Genomic DNA, 22,167 nt, shown 5'->3' on the forward strand with positions numbered 1-22,167 from the left:
TTTTGGACAAGGAAATCAAGGGATATGGGGATAGGACAGTATGGTGGAGATGAGGTTCAAGATCAGCCATGATCTTTGAATGGTGGAGCAGGCTCGAGGGGCCGTAAGGCCTACTCCTGCTCCTATTTCTTATGTTCTTATCCTGCCAGAGGTGCGGTGGCCAGAACTGAACACAGTACTCTAAATGAGGACTAACCAGAGCTCTGTATAACTGTGACATAACTTCCACTCCTTTTTATTCCAGATCCCTTGAGATGAAGATCAAAATCCCATTATCATTTTCACTTTTTTTTGCATCTTTTATTGAATTCTGTACTTGGTCCCACAATTTTCTCTGCTCCTCCGCAGTTCCTAGTTTCTCCCCTGTAACATTCAATCAGATCTGGTCGGATCTTCGACCTCAACTCGACTTTCCGCCCGATCCCCATATGCCTTGATTGCCCTAGATTCCAAAAAGCTTTGATTATACTCAACGAAAAAGCATCCATAGCCCTCTGGGGTAGAGAATTCCAAAGATTCACAACCCTTTGAGTGAAGAAATGTTTTCCTCATATCGGTCTTAAATGGCCGACCCCTTATCTTGAGGCCTTGGGCTCCAGTTCTTGACTTTCCAGCCAGGGGAATCAGCCTCTCAGCATCTACCCTGTCAAGCCGTCTAAGAATGCAATACATTTCAATGAGATCACCTCTCATTCTTCTAAACTCCACAGAATATAGGCCAATTTTACACAATATTTCTTCATAGTACAATTGCAGCAAGAAATCCTTACTCTTATATTCCAACAAACTTGCAATTGAGACTGACATTTCATTTGCCTTCCTCACTCTCATTAGACCCTTTGTAGCTCACTATTTCCAGCATGTTTCTCTCTATTTCTTCGATATGGAAAAGAAATGAACTTTGAAAACATTTTACTATAATTGCACCCGTTTATGTTTTGGAAACAATATCCAACTGAACAGCATCAAATTCGATTGCAAACTTATAGTTTCTGAAGGAAATAAACTAATAAGTACAATTAATTGCGATGGCTGGGAAGTGAATCCAGGTCAATTGCTTGGAAGGCAGTTATGCTCACCACTATACCACCATCGCTAACAAGTCCTGATAATAAAATAGTTCCTGAACATCAGACCCTAAACAGACACTGCAGGCTGTTGGATTTTTTTCTTCATTGGAACTGGTTTCTGACGGATCCTTTCCAGCTCTGTTGCAGTTCCCGTTTCCGCCCAGTAGATGTCACCAAACCCCAATCAAAGAAATTACACACTATCCAGTGATCCTTCACCTGAAATCGACCGCATCACCCATTTAGTGAGGTTAAATAATTACATTAAATGATTACGGAGACTTGAGTACCAGCTAGGCACGAATGGCTGCTCAATATTCAAGTCTATAAGATCTTTAGAAAGGACAGAGAAGTAGGAAAAGGAAGGGGAGCAGCCATATTGCTGCAGGACAATCTTACAGCATTTGAAAGATAGAATATCAGTGAAGGTGAGCGGGCAGTGTAAACACTCTGAGAGAGAACAATCACAAATGCCTCCACTGTAATCCTCCAGAAGGTATAAGAAGGGCGAGTGCGGGTGGATTTCTTCAGTCTTTGTGAAAGTATTTGTGAGATTGTGTAAATGTTTGGAAGAAGAAAAACCGGCGGTAAAGCTCGGGCCAAGGCCAAGTCTCGCTCATCCGGAGCCTGACTGCAGTTCCCTGTCAGCCGTTTTCACAGGCTCCTGCGAAAGGGGAACTATGCTGAACGTGTGGGTGCCGGAGTCCCGGTCGATCTGGCGGCTGTGCTCGAGTATCGTACTGCTGAAATCGTGGAGCTGGCCGGCAACGCGGCCCGGGACAACAAGAGGACCCGCATCATCCCCAGAAACCTGCAGGTGACCATCCGCAATAACGAGGAGCTCAATAAGCTGCTGGGACGGGTGACCATCGCTCAGGGCGGGGTGCTGCCTAATATCCAGGCCGTGCTGCTCCCGAAGAAAAGCCCTGGAGCATCAAGAAAAGTGGAGCGGCCCAGATTTAATCTAATAACAGGACAAGGACAGGACCAAACGTAATAAATCTTTTGAAGAAGGAACAGAAAGTTAGACAAGGTTCATGTAGTAGATGTGATATATTTGGATTTTCCGAAGGCTCTCGATAATGTACCGCATTCTGGACTCATGGGTAAGTTCAGAGTACATGAAGTCAGGGGACAGGTGGTAGAATGGATAGTAAGTTGGCGACAAAACAGAAAACCGAGAATAGAGGTTAAGGGTAGTTACTCAGACTGGCAAAAGGTGGGAAGTGGTGTTCCACAGGGATCGGTGCTGGGACCACTGTTGTTCACAATTTACAATAATGATTTGGATTCTGGAATCGGAAGTACAATTTCAAAATTTGCCGATAACATCAAATTGGGGGATGTATTTAATACAAAGGAAGAATATGTCAAAATGCAAGAGGACATTGATAAACTTGCAGAATGAAGAATAAGGAGATCATACACTGCTTGGATAATAAAAGTCTAAACGGGATAGAGGAGCAAATGGATCTCGTGGTACAGATATACAAATTTCAAAAAGTAGTGACGCTGGTGAATAAGATCATAAAAAGGCAAATCAAACACTAGGATTCATTTATAGAGGGATATAATTGAAAAGCAAAGAAGTTATGTTAAACTTGTATGGAATCTTGGTTCGACCACATTTGGAATACTGAGAACAGTTCTGGTCTCCATATTATAGACATAAGTTCATTGTAAAAGACGCAAACAAGATTCACAAGGATGATACCAGAAATGGGAGGATATTCTTATCAGGAAAGGCCGAACAGACTGGGTATCGTTTCACGAGAAAAGGGAAGACTGAGGGTTAACCTGATAGAGGTCTTTAAGATAATGATTGGGTTTGTTAGGATAGACGCAGAGAAAATATTTCCACTTGTGGGGAGTCCAAACCTTCAGGTAATAAATATAAAATATTCGCTAATAAATCAAATAGGGAATTTAGGAGAAACTGCTTCACCTCGAGAATGGATAGAATGTGGAACTCGCAACTACAAGGAATAGTTGAGGCAAATAACATAGGTGCATTTAAGGGGAAGATAGATCAGCACATGAGGGAGAAAGGAATAGAAGGATATGCCGATAGGGTTAGGTGAAGTAAGGAAGGAGGAGGCTCGTGAGCAGCATAAACGCCGACATGGACCAGTTGGGCCGAATGGCCTGTTTCTGTGCTGCAGTTTCAATGTAACTCCGTGCAAAGGCTCTTTTTCGAGCCACGCACTGAATCTGTGAAAGGGCTGGTTACTGACTGAAGGGAGACGCTGCTATCATGCGACCAGTGTTGCGTTGAGCTATTTTTGTCTCGTTGCATGCGAGATGAGGTATTAATGAGACTGGAGTCGGGCACCGACCACAGTTCGGTACTTTAAACGTTGACCTATAGACCCAGCCCACACATCACCAGATTTCTTGTATTTATTTAAACTACTTGCCATGCTGGGCTCGTAAAGTATCAGCAGAACTGCTCGACTAACCTTTCGACATTTGTGGAATTCACCGCTTAGTTCCGATTATGTTCGATTTTGTTGGATTATTTAATTAACGCATCAAACAAACTGGTGAATCACTGAAATATAACTTAGTTAAAAAAACAATGAACAGTGAATTGCCTGGTGCCCAGGAGATCAGAAATATTACTCGCTTTTCGTCCTGATAACAAGTAAACCGTGTTTACAGTCCACCTACCCGCTTTGGTTCCAAATGGGGGATTAAACAGAGAAAGCGGGAGGGAAGGAGTGACTGAGAGAGCAGAGAGCGGCCTCCGATCTTCCAGCCCCACCTCCAGCTTTCTCCGCCCGCCAGTTTCAAATCGTTTATTGATAATGGAACCGAAACACAGCGGCCCGCACAAACCCTTACAGACTCGGGCTTCATATTCATGGATTCCCAGAAATCCGGAGCTTTTAAATAAGACCCGTTCAAAATTAACAGTCAGTACTATTCCTGCCCAAAACACGGTCCCTTCTATAACAAGTCAACCTGCCTCCTTCCATTTCAGTCCCAGACCCGATTCTATCTTCCCACACATCCCCTCCCAAACGGGTTCAGCAGTTTACAAACACTTTATTCCAGCTGATTTCGAGAATCTCACTTGTTGGGGTTTGAGTTGTGACGCGGATTGTCTCCGCCAGCTCTCGCCCTGAATCTGTGAAAAGAAAATGACCATGAACTGGGACTGGGGCCGAACACATCCCCAGTTACAGTGAGGCCCGGACACTCCATTCTCTCCGATTTATATCAGGCAGGCTCCCACTTTCATGTCCAGCACTCGAGAAAGTGCGAGACACACACTGTCAGTCTTACACTTCCTATCAGTGTGTTCATGTCACGCTCAATAGCAGTATCCCACCTTCATATACAGCACCAGAGAGTTAGAGAGAAAGGGAGACAGATATGGTGACAGGGCGAGCGGAGATGCACAGTGCCACAATATCAGTTGCAGACTGACATGTGAAGTTCCGCTTCATCCAGAAAATCCCGTTGGAGAGACAGAAGATGCAATCTCATCTCTCACTGTTATACCAGAGACGGGCACATTATTAATCCCAAACTCAGGGACAGTGCAGAGAGCGACAAAAACAATGTGGGCCGAATTTAACCCCCTCTTGCCTGTTGTACTATATTCGGTTTTGCAGATCAGGGCCGTTCGCTCTTACTTGCAGTGACTGAGAGTTTCACTCTGATTATACTAATCTGGGACTGTTGCTGTCAGATATTAATACAAATGCACGGATATCGACTTTCCTCCCATGTTTCTCCAGGATTGGTTTGAGAAATCCTGCCTCCAGTTTCGGAGTCACACATTACTTAATCGGAAAAGGGGCCAAGAATGAACCGAACCAATTGGATCATTTCAAAATGTCAGACTGTATCTATGAATCCCCCACAGTCAACATCCTGGGGGTCACCATTGACCAGAAACTTAACTGGACCAGCCACGTAAATACCGTGGCTACAAGAGCAGGTCAGAGGCTGGGTATTTTGCTGCGAGTGACTCACCTCCTGACTCCCCAAATACTTTCCACCATCTACAAGGCACAATTCAGGAGTGTGATGGAATACTCTCCACTTGCCTGGATGAGCGCAGCTCCAACAACACTCAAGGAGCTCGATAACAACGAGGACAAAGCAGCCCGCTTGATTGGCACCCCATTCATCACCGGAAACATTCACTCCCTTCACCACCGGCGCAATTTCGCTGCAGTGTGTACCATCCACAGAATGCACTGCAGCAACTCGCCAACGCTTCTTCGATAGCACCTCCCAAACCAGAACCCTCTACCACCTAGATGGACAAGGGCAGCCGGCGCATAGGAACAACACCACCTGCACGTTCCCCTTCAAGTCACACACCATCCCGACTTGGAAATATATCGCCGTTCCTTCAACGTAGCTGGGTCAAAATCCTGGAACTCCCTTCCTAACTGCACTGTGGGAGAACCTTCACCACACGGACTGCAGCGGTTCAAGAAGGCGGCTCACCACCACCTTTTCAAGGGCAATTAGGGATGGGCAATAAATACTGGCCTCGCCAGCGACGCCCACATCCCATGAACGAATCAAAAAAAAAATCCTGATTTCCTTCCATCAACGTGGGGAAATATCCACTCAAATTAGAACCTTAAAAACTTTACGATGTTTACATTCAGCAATATAGAAGTTGTTGCTCATTGAATATTGCAGCAAAATTAATGTTATACTCGAAAAAAATAAATTTCAACTGCCTGAGGAAGGGGTTAACTTCTATGCAGTGCAAAGAAGGCGGACACGGATATCGGCAGACTCACGCTGCTTGCGTCACGCAGCTTTCATATCAACTTAAAAAATGTTGCGGAATGAAAAAGAAACAAACTCAATTTTGTTTCACCTCCCCCCAAACTCTTTGTGTGGTGAAGCAATAAGAACTTGCACAAAGATCCTAAAATAATTAAATGCTGGAAAATAAATTTCAGCACCTTTTCGAATTCCAATTTTCAAAACATGAGCTGTGAAAGCCCAGATTTTGTTTTTTTTACCAAACTTTTGTTTCTTTAGGAATTGAAAATCTGTTAAAACAAGCAGAAATCATTAATATTCCTTGACCGCCTATCAGAACTGCTGGTGGTCTGTGCGGACACAAGACGCCGATATCTCGACATTCCCAAGGTCTACATATTCTCAACATATTCTCTACATATTCTCTACATATTATAGAATCATAGAATCATAGAAGTTTACAACATGGTAACAGGCCCTTCGGCCCAACATGTCCATGTCGCCCAGTTTATACCACTAAGCTAGTCCCAGTTGCCTGCACTTGGCTAATATCCCTCTATACCCATCTTACCCATGTAACTGTCCAAATGCTTTTTAAAAGAAAAAATTGTACCCGCCTCTACTACTGCCTCTGGCAGCTCGTTCCAGACACTCACCACCCTTTGAGTGAAAGAATTGCCCCTCTGGACCCTTTTGTATCTCTCCCCTCTCACCTTAAATCTATGCCCCCTGGTGATAGACTCCCCTACCTTTGGGAAAAGATTTTGACTATCAACGTTATCTTTGCCCCTCATTATTTTATAGACTTCTATAAGATCACCCCTAAATCTCCTACTCTTCAGGGAAAAAAGTCTCAGTCTATCCAACCTCTCCCTATAAGTCAAACCATCAAGTCCCGGTAGCATCCTAGTAAATCTTTTCTGCACCCTTTCTATTTTAATAATATCCTTTCTATAATAGGGTGACCAGAACTGTACACAGTATTCCAAGTGTGGCCTAACTAATGTCTTGTACAACTTCAACAAGACATCCCAACTCCTGTATTCAATGTTCTGACCAATGAAACCAAGCATGCTGAATGCCTTCTTCACCACCCTATCCACCTGTGACTCCACTTTCAAGGAGCTATGAACCAGTACTCCTAGATCTCTTTGTTCTATAACTCTCCCCAACGCCCGACCATGAACGGAGCAGGTCCTGGCCCGATTTGATCTACCAAAATGCATCACCTCACATATGCATCACAAAATGCATCACAAAATGCATCACCTCTATATATTCTCAACACATTCAAAAAGTCACCTATTATCTTCTGCAAAATATTTGAACCCGGCTATGGATGCAGCTTCCAGCATCAACTCGCTCAGTCTGACCTTCTGGGGAAGTTTTCACTCGGCCATTTCATGATCCTCAGCGACTATCCTCCGATTCCCAGCGATCTGATGATTATAAGCCGGTGCTGTTTATGCATTAAGATGCGTAATGTAAAGGTGAGTGGTTTCTATGGTTTATTTGTTGAAAACTTCTAATCTAAATGTAGGCTTTATGTGTTAAAAATGCCTAATCTTATACCAATGAGCCTCTTGCCCATTTCCCAGCCGTTTCCCACGAAAAGGTGAATCTTCTGAGGCATCACAGGCGTCTCACTATGATTCAGAGGTTGGATTTCAGCACAGTAACTGACCATTAGCATTTTTTTTTATTTCCGCAGACTTTTTTATGGAAAGTTTAAAATAAAGTGGAGCAGAAACCCCGTGAACTGAAGCAGAGGTTGAACATTGTGAACAGGCGGGACCGCTGGGCATCTCGATGTCCTGGTGAGATGGAGCAGAAAGCTTTCTTCCTTACTTCTAAAGTGCCCACTTGTTCATTTTTTAACCACATTTATCGACGTGGGGATGTTACTCAGTGGAAGAGCGCGTGCTTTGTATGTATGTATACCCGGTTTCAATCCCTGGCATCTCGAAACAAGTTAAATGTCTAATTTTTGATTCAACTGTGAAAATATCCTCTGAGACTCGCCTCACCTTTGAACACAAGGACAGGCAAGGTTTTCTTTCCCTTGCGAAAATCTGAACGGTCTGCACAGAATATCTCTGCTGCTGCAATCAGTAGCCAGTGGTGTTCCACAGGGGTAGGTGGTGGTTGCCAACTCTTTACAATCTATATTAACAATTTGGAGGAGGGGACCGAGTGTAACATATCAAAGTTTGCAGATTATACAAAGATGGGAGGGAAAGTAGAGAGTGAGGAGGACATAAAAAACCTGCAAGGGGATATAAACAGGCTGGGTGAGTGCGCGGAGATTTGGCAGATGCAATACAATATTGGAAAATGTGAGGTTATGCACTTTGGAGGAAAAATAAGCGAGCAAGTTATTTTCTTAATGGCGAGAAACTGGAAAGTACTGCAATCCAAAGGGATCTGGGGGTCCAAGTGCATGAAAATCAAAAATTAGTGTGCAGGTGCAGCAGGTGATCAAGAAGGCCAACGGAATGTTGGCTTTTATTGCTCGTGGATACAATATAAAAACAGGGAGGTATTGCTGCAGGTATATCAGATATTGGTGAGACTGCACCTGGAATACTGCTTACAGTTTTGGTGTCCATACCTAAGAAAAGACATACTTGCTATGGGGACAGTACAAAGAAGATTCACTCGGTTAATCCCGGGGATGAGGGGGTTGACATATGAGGAGAGGTTGAGTAGATTGGGATTATACTCATTGGAGTTCAGAAGAATGAGAGGCGATCTTATTGAAACATATAAGATTGTGAAGGGGCTTGATCGGGTGGATGCAGTAAGGATGTTCCCAAGGATGGGTGAAACTAGAACTACGGGGCATAATCTTAGAATAAGGGGCTGCTCTTTCAAAACTGAGATGAGGAGAAACTTCTTCACTCAGAGGGTAGTAGGTCTGTGGAATTTGCTGCCCCATGAAGCTGTGGAAACTACATCATTATATAAATTTAAAACAGAAATAGACAGTTTCCGAGAAGTAAAGGGAATTCGGGGTGATGGGGAGCAGGCAGGAAATTGGACATGAATTTAGATTTGAGGACAGGATTCGATCAGCCATGATCTTATTGAATGGCGGAGCAGGTTCGAGGCGACGATTGGCCTACTCCTGATCCTATTTCTTATGGTCTTATTAATATAATTAAATGGTAGCGCGCCCACAACGTTTCAATGGCTCCCATCTCAGGGTTGGACAGCGTGCCCAGTGATAGATTATTTCCAGTTTCACAGACTGGGCGGAAGCAGCGGACAGGCGTTTGGAGCACACAGAGGTAAGAATAGTCTTGATGTTGGGAGGTTCTTCTTTTCCCAGAGAGTACTGAGCACCTGGAATGCATTCCCGGCTGGTGTAGTGGGTGCTGACTCTCTCTCCGTCTTCTCGAGGGATCTGGACCGGTTCTTGACTGGGGCAGAGATCGCATCATGTCGAAGGTGAGTGGTTTTACACTTAACCTACACATGGTCAATGTCATCCATTGAACATCGAGTCGATCACCTGAGGGAGTCGAGGAGGAATTTCCCAGCATTTCCCCTCCTTATTGGTCCTGGAATTCCTTTCTGGTTTTTAATCGCTCCCAGGAGAGTACATGTTTCCGGTGGGTGGGGCGGGTGCGGTAGGTACGACGTGTCCATTCACGATGCTCCAGTCATGTGGAACAGGTTTAATGAACCAACTGTCTTTTCCTGCCCGTCATGTCCGTCTGTAACCCCAGCTCGTCAAGGTGTTTTTAGTGAAGCGATCTTTACACACAAAACCACACCTGGGGCAGGGCTTGCGTCCGTCTCCAGTGAAATGAGACTCAATTCTCTCTGTGCCTCACCTTGCCCTCCTCTGAAGCTCAGGGACTCGAAATATTCTTGCCGGCCTCTGCTACAATGTGCCGGAGCATTTCTAGTTGCGTCCAACCGTCAGTCTCGTAACTGATAACGGGAGCGTTCGGAAAATTACGCCGTGAAATAGTAAGGATGGTTGCAGCACAGCCCGAGGAGTCTCTCCCCTTCTCCCACCCTTTCTTCTCAACGCGCCCTTTCTCATTACTCTGAGTGCCGAGGCCTGGTTTCTTCCGTTCACCCACAGTTGCATCAGGTCCGCACACTCCATGTTTAATTGTCTGGTTGGAGCAGAAAAGGAGATGATTTTAAGCCCAGTATACAGAGAGTCAGCACCCACCACACCAGCCGGCAATGCATTCCAGAGACTCACTACTCTCTGGGAAATGAAGAACCGCCTAACATCCAGACTATTTTTACTTCTGTGCAGACTAAACGCCTGTTCCCTGCTCCTCCCCAATCTTTGAAACTGGAAACAATCTGAAACTGTGCGCGCCCACCATCGGTGGCCTCGTACAATGAGAACAATTAGTTCTTCTTTACTTGGTTAGCGGTCACTGTAATCTAGGGATGCAACTCAATGTGGTACAGCGAGTGCTTTGCATGTATGAGATCCTTAGTTTAATCCCCAGCATGTCCATTTTTTTTCCACCAGAATTAAGCAGGGAAAGGTGAATGACGCTTTATGAGCGCAGCGAATTCCAACTTCTGAGGCTCCACAAGCATTAAATTGTCCCGGAGCAGGACTTCATCTCAAGGTCCCCTCAGCAACTCAGCTCAGAGCAGCCGCCGACTGACCGGAATGTGTAACGGTGCAATGTCGAGCGAGCAGTCCCAGCTCTTGTTCCTGTCTGACTCTCTGTCATTCTTCCATCTCACTTTCTGATTCAGAGGTTGGATTTCAGCCTCGTCACTGACCATTAGCAATTATATTTTTTTATTTCCGCAGACTTTTTTTCTTGGAAAGTTCAAAGCAAAGAGGAGCTGAAACCCCGTGAACTGAAGCAGAGGTTGAACATTGTGAGCACTTGGGACCGCTGGGCATCTCGATGTCCTGGAGAGACGGAGCAGAAAGCTCACTTCTTTACTTCGAAAGTGCCTGCTTGTTTAGTTCTGAAGTGCCTATTGCTCCGTGGGGATGTCGCTCAGTGTAAGATCGCATGCAATCCCGGGTTCAATCCTTGGTATCTCCAAACATGTTAGATTTCACACTTTTGATTCAATTGTGAAAATATCCTATGAGGCTCGCCTCACCTTTAAACACAAGGATAGGAATATAGGAACAGGAGTAGGCCATTCAGCCCCTCGAGCCTGCTCCGCCATTTGATAAGATCAGGCAAGAGTTTCTTTACCTCGCGAAAAACCTAACGCCCCGCACAGAACATAATTTAATGGTAGCGCGCCCACAAACGTTTAAATGTCTCCCATCTCAGGGTTGGACAGCGTGCCCAGTGATTGATTATTTCCAGTTTCACAGATTGTGGAGGAGCAGTGGACTGGCGTTCAGACCACACGGAGGAAAGAATAGTCTGGATGTTGTGAGTTTCTTCTTCTCCTGGAGAGTACTGACTCTCTGTAATGCATTCCCGGCTTGTGTGGTGGGTGTTGACCCTCTCTCTCTGCCTTCTCGAGGAATCTGGGTCGGTTCTTGACTGGGGCTGAGATCTCATCACATGGAAGGTGAGTGGTTTTACAGTTAACCTGTCCATGACCAATGTCATATCCTGGACTGGTTTCAATCGCCTGACGGGGTATTGGAGGAACTTTCCAGAATTTTCCTTCCTTATTGGCCCTGGATTTTTTTCTGGTTTGTAACCGCTCCCAGGAGATTACATGTTTCCGGTGGGTGGGGCGGGTGGTGTCGGTAGGAGGTGTCCAGTCACGATGCACGAGGCATGTGGGGCAGGATTGATGAACCAACTTGTATTTTCCTGCCCGTCATGTCCGTCTGTAACCCCAGATCGTCAAGGTGTTTTTAGTGAAGTGATCTTTAAACACAAAATCACACCTGGGCCAAGTCCTGCGTTCGTCTATCGTGAAATGAGACGCAATGCTGTCAGTGTCTCACGTTATCCTCTTCTGAAGTTCAAGAACCCGAAATATTCCTGCCCGGCCTCTGCTACCATGTGCCTGAGCGTATCTAGTCCCGTCCACCCGTAAGCCTCGTGACTGATAACGGGAGCTTTCGAAGAACGGCGAACTGAAACAGAAATAATGGTGCACATAGCCGGAGGAGACTCTCCCCCTCTCCCTGACTGTCTTCTCATTTCTCTGAGTGCCGAGAGCTGGTTTCTTCTGTTCGCCCACAGTTGAATCAGATCCGCTTACCTCAGGTATAGTTGTCTGCTTGGCGTACAAAAGGAGATGCTTTTCAGCCCATTAAATCCTTGGGGTGGCCTTATGAAAGTGAGACACTCAGTCTTTTTATACTTGGTTAGAGGTCTTCATTGTCTAGTGATGTAGCTCAGTGATAGACCGCATACTCCGCGTGTATGAGGTCCCGGGTTCTATCTTCAACCAATTTATCTCTCGAATTTTGAATTCCAGTCAGTCGGCGGCTGCTATGAGCTGAGCTGCTGAGGGGACCTTGAGATGAAGTCCTGCTCCAGGACAATTGAATGTTTGTCTTAGAAGTTGGATCTCGCTTCCCTCTGAAAGCACGATTCGTCTTTCTGTGGGACATTCTGGTTAAAAAGAAGTGTTGGAAGCGTTAGATATTGAACCACGCAAAGCAGGCGCTATACCACTGAGCTGCAACACGGAATCCAATAAACATCTTCCCAAGGGTAGAAGATTATCCTCGCTGGCAAAAAACAAGTTGGTGGAACTTTTCACTCTCTCCCAATTTGAAGCACTAATGAAAGCTTTCGAACCTGCTCAATCTTCCCAGAATACAGACTTCAACAATCAAGTTCTGTATTGATCCAAACTCTGCAAGTGAAAGATCCATATTGAAAATTCCAAAATCCTTCAAGGGGTAATCATATATTTAATCGAATGTTTAATACTGAGCCTGAGCTCGTATCACGCCTCCATGTGGGGGAACACCTGGGCAAGAGTGATCACAATATTATAAGTTTTCGATTGGCTGGTAGAAACAAAGGTCCTGAAAATGTACAACTGATTCCAGATTTAATTGTAGCAAACTTCACTAAAATGGCAGAAGATTTAGAACAGGTTAATTGGCTAAAACTATTGGATGGTGATGAAACCGATGTGGAATATAAATGCGAAGTTTTTTAAAACAAGATAAAAAATGTGGAAGACAAATATGTGCACAAAGTCTAAAAAGGGAGTGTGGTAAGAAAAGGCAAGGTGGCTGACTGGTCACGGACAAAGAGAAATAAGATATAAACAAAAGGATTTCTACAAACTAAAGGCGTCTAAGACTCAACTAAACAGAGTTAGGTACCGGGAACAGATAAAGAAAACGAAGGCTGCTGTTCGATCAGCGAAGGGGATAATGGAAAATCCGAACCTAGAGAATTGTGAATGTTTTCGGGAAAGCGTTTACAATTATGTGAAGAGTGAGAGAACTGTCGAAGACTCTATTGGGCCATTGAGGGATGATCAAGGACAGGTTACGAAGGACTCACGGGGTATGGTGGCAATGTTCATTGTGAACTTTGCGTCGGTTTTCACCCTTGAAGACGATGCTCGACTGTAAGAATTTCATGATGTTTTTGAAAATATTAACTTCGATGAACATAGTGTTTTAGAAATAATTACGAAGCTTAAAAGAGCGAGGGTAGCCAGTCCGAATAATATGCACCCAAGAGTCTTTATGGAGATTGGGCAGATGCTGTGCAAATCCCTAGTCCTTGTCTTTAATAGCTCGCTGCAATTTGGGACGGTTTCTGTACACTGGAAGGAGGCTAAAAAGTCCCCAATATTTAAAAAAGTAGTTAAGACGGACCCGGGTAAGGGTTTGACCACAGTCCGAGGGAATCTGCTTCAGGGGGTCTTTCGGGATGCAATGAATGACTACTCAGATAGAGAAGGACATATTAGGTGCACCCACCATGACTTCAAATAAAAGTGATCATGTCTTACAAAGTTGATTGTATTTTTTCAAGAAGTCACCAAGATGCTGGATGTTGGAAGCCCAGTAAACGCTCTTTACTTAGACTTCCAAAGAGCTTTTGACAAGGTACCGCGCAAGAGGGTTCTCTGCAAGTTCGAAGCCTCCGATATCAGTGGTAATATATTGAGCTGGATTGAGAACTGGCTGGAAGGTCATAGGCAGAAAGTAATTTTAGATGGATTTGGAGCTGTTTGGAGACCGCTCACCAGTGGTGTCCCTCAGGGATCGGTTTTAGGACCATTGATCTTTACTATTATTATTAATAATCTAGATGTAGATGTTGCAGGTACGATTTGCAGATGATACTAGGATTTGTGCGAGTGTGAGGTCTGTAGACAATTCTCGATTGCTTCAGGCAGATCTTGATGCGTTGGGGGATTGAGCTCGTCACTGGCTCCAAATGGAGCATAGAGTTTTAAAGGTTCATGAGAAATGCCGCGATGTGATAGGTAAAGAGAATAAGGAGCTAGGGTCTAATTATAGGAACATAGAAACAGATGAACCAGAGTAGACCATTCAGCCTCAAGAGCCTGTTCCGCAATTCAATCAGATCATGTCTGATTTGTACCTTAACTCCATCTACCAACATTTTTGCCATAACCCTTAATACCCTTGCCTAACAAAATTCTATCAAACTTAGTTTTGAAATTTTCAGTTGACCCCCAGCTTCAACAGCTTTTTGGGGAGAGAGTTCCAGATTCCCACTACCCTTCTTGTGAAGAAGTGTTTCCTCACATCACCCCGGAATGGCCATGCTCTAATTTTTATGCCGCCTTGTTCTGGACTCCCCCACCTGAGGAAATAGTTCCTGCCTATCTACCCTATCACATCCTTATATCATCTCAAACACCTCAGTTATATCTTCCCTTAATTTCCGATATTCAATGGAATACAAGCCTGGTCTATGCAACCTGTCCACATACTTTAACCGCTTTAGCCACAGTATCATTCGAATGAATCTGCGCTGCACCCCCTGCAGGGTCAATATATCCTTCCTGAGGTGCGGTGCCCAGAACTGAATGCAGTACTCCAGATGGGGTCTCAGCAGAGTTCTGTGCAGCTGTACCATAACTTCCATCCCCTTGCATCCCAGCCACTTTGAGATAAAGGCCAGCATTCCATTAGTCTTTTTAATTATATTTTGTACCTGTCCGCTAGATTTTATTGATTCCTGTACTTGGACCCCTAAATCTCACTCTTTCTCCACAGTTCCGAGCTTCTCGCCATTTAGAAAATACTTTGATCAATCTTTCTTAGGTCCGAAGTGGATGATCTCACACTTTCCCGCTTTGAACTCCAATTGATTACAAAACGACACCTACTATTTTGTCCTTGTGCAAGACCGTCATCAGGCCTCAGTTTGAATACTTTGTCCAGTTTTGGTTAACCCTTACTGAGTAATACTGAGGCTTTGGAAAGATTGCAGAAGAGAGCAAGCAGATCAATTCCCTGTTTGAAGCATCTTAGTTGTCAAGATAGGTTAAAAGAGCTGGGACTCTGCACTTTAGAGAAGCGGCGACTTAGGGGTGATTTGATCGAGGTGTATAAGATAATGAAGGGAATAGATTGTGCTCGGGGAGACAGTTTGTGCCAACTAAATATGTTAGGAAGGACCATGGGTCACCATTATAAGCTGTACAAAATCAGATCTAGGTTAAGTGTCAGGAAGTGATTCTTTTCCCAGAGAATAGTGAACCTCTGGAACAGACTGCCGGTTCGTGCAGTGGACGCCGATTCGCTGAATTCCTTCAAGCAAGAGCTGGACCTGCTTCTGACTGCGGTGGAGATCACCTCGTCCAAAAGGTTGGTACTGCATAGAATTATCAGGTACAGTATGATCTCCTGGGAGGACAAACTTTCACAGACTGAGAAGGTTGGACAACAGGAGGACAGACAGAAGGTATTTTGTTTAGGTCAATCAAAACGGGCTGCTGATGTGGGTAAGTGCTGCGTATACTTTATTTTGTATTAATATGTGCAGTTATGTCGTACTGATTGAATTTGTGAAGCCAATAACTCCGATTGGTTTGTGAGTTTGCTTGGTGTGAAATGAAACAGTTTCTCGATTGGGATCAGCTTCATCTTAACAAGTATTTCCTGTCTGGGAATATTGAAAGATTGGTGAGGCGTGTGACACATGTACAGAAACATGAATATCCATTTCAGATTAAAAGGGCGAACTATTCATGTATCCCTGGGTTACAGTATTATAATGTTAGATATTGGACAGTCAAGAAAGAAGAATGTCCAATTCAGATTATAAGGGGCACTATTGATGCATCCCGGGGTTACAATGTCATATTGTTAGATAAAGGGCAATGCAGAAACACGAATATATAGTTTACATTATAAAGAGGACCGACTGCTGCATCCCTGGTCATGCTGTCGTGTTGTACGATATGGGGCAGTGCAGAAACACGAATATCTAGTTAATTATAAGGAAGAACTTTTGTCATATTCCTCTGTTACTGTTTGGTATTGTTAGAAATTGGAGGCTCCAGAAAAATGAATGTCCAGGACAGGTTATAAAGGGAACTATGGATGTATCCTTGGTTTACGCTGTCACATTATTATTTATTGAGCAGTGCAGAAACACGAATATAGAGTTAAGATTTAAAAAGTGGAACTTTTGTTACATCCCTGGGTTACACTATCGTATTGCCAGATATGGACCAGTGCAGAAACAGAAATATCCTGATCAGATTCAAGCGGAATGATTGATGCATTCCTGGGTTACATGATCGTATTGTTAAATATTGGACAGTGCAGAAACACAGTTATTCAATTAAGATTAAAAAGGGGAACGATTGTTACATCCCTGGTTTACACTGTCGCATTGTTAGATATTAGACAGTGCCGAAACATGATTATCTTATACAGATTATACGGGGGAACGACTGTTAGATCATTGCGTTACACTGTCGTATTGTGGGATTTTTTTTTTATTCGTTCACGGGATGTGGGTGTCGCTGGCAAGGCCGGCATTTATTGCCCATCCCTAATTGCCCTCGAGAAGGTGGTGGTGAGCCGCCTTCTTGAACCGCTGCAGTCCGTGTGGTGACGGTTCTCCCACAGTGCTGTTAGGAAGGGAGTTCCAGGATTTTGACCCAGCGACAATGAAGGAACGGCGATATATTTCCAAGTCGGGATGGTGTGTGACTTGGAGGGGAACGTGCAGGTGGTGTTGTTCCCATGCGCCTGCTGCCCTTGTCCTTCTAGGTGGTAGAGGTCGCGGGTTTGGGAGGTGCTGTCGAAGAAGCCTTGGCGAGTTGCTGCAGTGCATCCTGTGGATGGTGCACACTGCAGCCACAGTGCGCCGGTGGTGAAGGGAGTGAATGTTTAGGGTGGTGGATGGGGTGCCAATCAAGCGGGCTGCTTTATCTTGGATGGTGTCGAGCTTCTTGAGTGTTGTTGGAGCTGCACTCATCCAGGCAAGTGGAGAGTATTCCATCACACTCCTGACTTGTGCCTTGTAGATTGTGGAAAGGCTTTGGGGGAGTCAGGAGGTGAGTCACTCGCCGCAGAATACCCTGCCTCTGACCTGCTCTCGTAGCCACGGTATTTATATGGCTGGTCCAGTTAAGTTTCTGGTCAATGGTGACCCCCAGGATGTTGATGGTAGGGGATTCGGCGATGGTAATGCCGTTGAATGTCAAGGGGAGGTGGTTAGACTCTCTCTTGTTGGAGATGGTCATTGCCTGGCACTTGTCTGGCGCGAATGTTACTTGCCACTTATGAGCCCAAGCCTGGATGTTGTCCAGGTCTTGCTGCATGCAGGCTCGGACTGCTTCATTATCTGAGGGGTTGCGAATGGAACTGAACACTGTGCAGTCATCAGCGAACATCCCCATTTCTGACCTTATGATGGAGGGAAGGTCACTGATGAAGCAGCTGAAGATGGTTGGGCCTAGGACACTGCCCTGAGGAACTCCTGCAGTAATGCCCTGCGGCTGAGATGCTTGGCCTCCAACAACCACTACCATCTTCCTTTGTGCTAGGTATGACTCCAGCCACTGGAGAGTTTTCCCCCTGATTCCCATTGACTTCAATTTTACTAGGGCTCCTTGGTGCCACACTCGGTCAAATGCTGCCTTGATGTCAAGGGCAGTCACTCTCACCTCACAGTGAGAGTGACTGCCCTTGACATCAGTGCAGAAATATGACTATCCAGTCCAGATTATTACGGGAAACTATTGTTACATCCACGAGTTACACTGTCGGATTGTTAGATATTGGGCAGTGCGGACACATTATTATCCAGTTCAATTTATAATGGGGAATTACTGTTACATCCCTGGGTTACAAAACCATATTGTTAGATCTTGGACAGTGCAGAAACATGAATATCCAGTTCAGATTAGAAGGAGGAACTATTGATATATCCATGTGTTACAGTACCATATTGTTAGATACGGGGCAGCATATTAGCCTCCGGAATCATTCAAGCACATCACAAATCTCAATCGAAATGAACCATGAAGCTTAGTGCTTTACAGAACAGGATGAGGCCAGTTGGCGCAACATTTCAATGCCAGTTCATGATTGAAGCAATTGAGAACGTAAGCCATGGTAAACTTTCTTCGAAATGCCCTATATCTTCATCAATTTCAAATATTAAATTCAATCTTCTCTTAAATGATGCAACGGTAAACGTTGCAATTGACTCTATTTTTGTTTTTGCATTCAATGCGGTAAAGCATCCCATAGTCCAACAAATATCTGCGTGAAGAATTTACACCTAATCCCTTTCATGATGAGCTGGAATTGATGACCCCTTGTCACTAATGCTCACAACCAAAGGATTCAATCATTCTTTATGACTCTGTCACTGATCCTCACAACCAGAGGATACAGTAATTCTCTATTACTCTATCACTGATCCTCACAAACAGAGGATACAGTAATTCTTTATTTCTGTATCAAACACCTTCATGGTTTGAAATTTAAGTCTCCTCTTCTCCATTTTCATTTTAAAAAATCCCGGCATTTTACATCTTCCCTTTTTCCAGTTTCCTTTCCCTGACCTCATTCGAGAGAATCTAGATTGTGCTTTCTATGGGTTTAATGTTGTTTCTGTAATGGGCTTCCAAACTGCACACTATACTCTGGAACTACGGGCTTTAACCAAAGAGAATAAATAATAAAACTTCATCCTAGTCATCAGCCCGAGAGAGCAGGAAAACGGGTTATAACCCAAAAGAAAAAAGACATATAATTCATACATCTTGATCGTGTTCACTGTAGTTGGCCTAATTTTCGATAATGGGCCCCCTCAAGGCTGTCTCCGCTGTCTATTTGCCCCACTTTTGCCAGCCGTGCCTTCAGCCATACCCACTCTCCAGAATACCCTTTATTTCAGTGTGATGTCTGTTGATAAACCAAGTTATGTTGGTCGAACAGAACAGTGTCCACAAGTACGAGCTAATGTTAATTTATCTCAACAAATTACTTTTGCTCATACAGTGGACAACGAATGAACACATTCCAATGAAAGTCAACAATAACGCGCATTCACAGATCGCCTTTAATGTAATAAACATTCCCAAAGGAAGGGGGTAAAAAGAGGAGAAGCAAATGAAGGAACGGAGGGGATAAGGTTGGTTTTCGAGAGTAGAATTTAGAGGATTTAACATAGATAAATATCCTCAGCCGCTTTTCTGTGGTGTGATCAGATAAAAATGGACCCCTGTCCAAAGAAGGAGATATTAGGAGGGATGATAAAATTGTGAAGCAAGAGGTGGCTTTCACGGAAGATCAGAAATAAGAAATGAACTTGCCTTTCCATTGCGCTTTTCAAGACCCCAGGACGTCCCAAGATGCTTTGCATTCAATGCAGCACATTTGAAATGCAGGAAAATGGCTGAAAATTGCAGACCGCAAGCTCCCACAAACTGCAATGAGTAAAATGACCAGAAAATCGGTTTTAATAATGTTGGTTGAGGGATAAATACTGTTGAGGATAGAGGGGAGAATTGTCCTGCCCTTTTTTGAATATTGCAGTTGGATATTTATTATCTGCTTGAGAAAAGAGATGGACCCTCGGTTCCCAATGTGCGCTACAGAAAGACAGCACCTCTAACAGTACAGTACTCCCTCCATACTGCACTGTTACATGAGGCTGGGTTGCCTCTGGAGTGGGATTCGAACTCGCGACTTTCGAACATCAGAATCGAGACTTCTACCACTGAGCCACCACTGATACCTGAAAGGAGAGAAGGCGATGGAGAGGCAGCGATATGATGACATCTGAAAGGTGGTCCATGTCTGTGCACAATGTCACCAAAGGGCAGAATGTAGGTGAGGAAGAGGAGGAAGCCAAGGGTTGAACCATTGGAGACAGCAGAGATAACGGTGATTGGGTGGGAAAAGAAAATTCTCCTGGCTATGATCAGGAAAGTGAGTGGAACCAAGCAAGGGTGGTCCCACCAAAAGGTGAGTTTCCTGTAGGTGTGGAGGAGAGGGTGGAGATGGGGAGGGGGGGGGCAACGGAGGGATTTATCCCCAGGATGACCATTTAAAATGTTTGGTGATCGGGACTTGCGAGTCAGTGAGGGTCAGTGAGGCCGAGCAGGACCTGACGCTGGTTGGAAGGTGGAGGTTGGGTGACCAGCGAGGATTGCATTAGAGGAACGGAGCCTGGAGGGTAAAGAGGCATTAATGAGGGTTTCAATGGCAATGGGCTGAGGAAAGAATGGAGGCGAGTGAAGGAAGCAGGGTTTACATGGGGCCAATTTTACTGGAGCCGTCAACAAATCTAAAACAAAAGGGTAAACATCTGCAGTAAAATAACGGAGAGAGGAATGACAATGAAGCTCGTTCAGTGTCCGACCCCTAATATCACGCACACGTCATTTCTCGACTGCAATCCTCAACGTGCCCTTTCACTGTCCCCGTGTCAGAGACTCAATATTCAAATTTCAATTGGGAAACTACAGGAAGAGAGTGAAACGGGTCTGCTTCTGCCCCTGGATTCGGAGTACACGCGGAGAAATCGTTAAAATTTATAAATGAATCGGCAGGAGTGAACATGCTCAATACAATTATATGAAAACTGTAAATGAAGCCGCTCATTGTTGTTGGACCAGTTCTTTCTGAGCACAGCTTTTAACTTTATTCCTGAGAGAGGTTTCATCAAGATAATGTCCTTGACTTTGAGATGTTTGTGTTATATCCACGACATTACTTACACTGGAGACAACGCTGCTGATGTAATGTGTTTGTTCAAGGGACTGTAACAAACAGCAATGATCAGGGCTGTAACCGTGTCAGTGGAGATTTATCCCCTGTATAAATCAGGCTCGTTACAATGTATCAGCTCAGAGTGCCTGCCGGAGCTGCGGTTTACAGATCAAGAGAAGTAATTGCTGCTCACCGAAATGGGATATCCAGTACTGTCTCAGATAGAACGAATTTACTATCCTGTTCTTGCAGCCATTGGAATTCCTGGTAATCCGTTATCTTATCTGTGAATATTGTCAATCGGTGTTAACTGTGCTGCTGTTCCTGGAAAATTATTTTTCTCCCACCATGTTTCATGCGGCCACCTGTTCTGTTGTATCAGTTGGATGCTGGAATATTAAAAGTCTCTGCTCTTTTTGTTTTGCATTATATCTATAATGAACTTTGTATATCCAACCCTGGCGTTGTTACTGGATAATTCTCTGAAAGCACTGTTGAGTAATGATATATCTTTAACTTCTGAACGTTCGGTCTTGTAGCAGCCGCAGAATATCTGTTATGATCTTTGCATAACCAAGTCTGTCATTGTGATTAGATTATTCGCTGCACTGAATGTATTTGCTCAATAATGTTATGACCTTAACTTGTAAACGTTCGGTCGTTTGGCAACTGCATTATATCTGTCGCAATTATTTTTATCCAACCCTGGCATTGTAACTGGATTATTCTCTGTATTGAATGTATTGGAATCAGGTGTCAGGGCTAAGAGCTGGTATCAAACCATCAGAAGCTGATAAAATTCTCATGTTGTGGACCTAACCTGACCTGGAAATATTTACACAAATGGGTTTTCAGTGATTGATAGAGACAGCTCATGGTCTCAGTGTTACAAGGAGGCAGCGCAATGTCCTCCCTCCCCAATAATATGGTTCAATGTAACTGGGATTTCAATGTATTTGTTAGTTATCAATGTTACGAAATGTTATTCCATTATGTGTTTATCTGACTCGGCTCCAGAGTTCTGGATACTGAATTGAGTTTGTTGCTGATTCTTTCGCATCTCATTATCTGCTTCACTGTGGATGAATTCACTGTAAAATGCAATGTTTTGAGGTTATGTTGTATCAGTTTGCACTTTATCTGTTGGAATCTTGAGCCCTTCCATTTATCTGTAGATTATAAACAGCAGCGGTGACGTTGGCGTTTTGTTAATTGAACAATGCCGCCATCTAACGCTTTATTTAT

At 44.2% G+C, this 22,167-nt stretch overlaps 1 long non-coding RNA gene and 1 pseudogene across 1 annotated transcript in view; both read left to right on the top strand.

The window, feature by feature from the left end:
• The window catches only part of LOC137312431 (uncharacterized), a 621,748-nt gene that overhangs the window by 423,674 nt on the left and 175,907 nt on the right, over positions 1-22,167 (top strand). The window lies entirely within an intron of this gene.
• Positions 1,609-2,067, top strand: LOC137312459 (histone H2A-like; annotated as a pseudogene).

This window comes from Heptranchias perlo, unplaced genomic scaffold (genome assembly GCF_035084215.1).
Source record: "Heptranchias perlo isolate sHepPer1 unplaced genomic scaffold, sHepPer1.hap1 HAP1_SCAFFOLD_43, whole genome shotgun sequence".
NCBI classification, from domain to species: Eukaryota; Metazoa; Chordata; class Chondrichthyes; order Hexanchiformes; family Hexanchidae; genus Heptranchias; species Heptranchias perlo.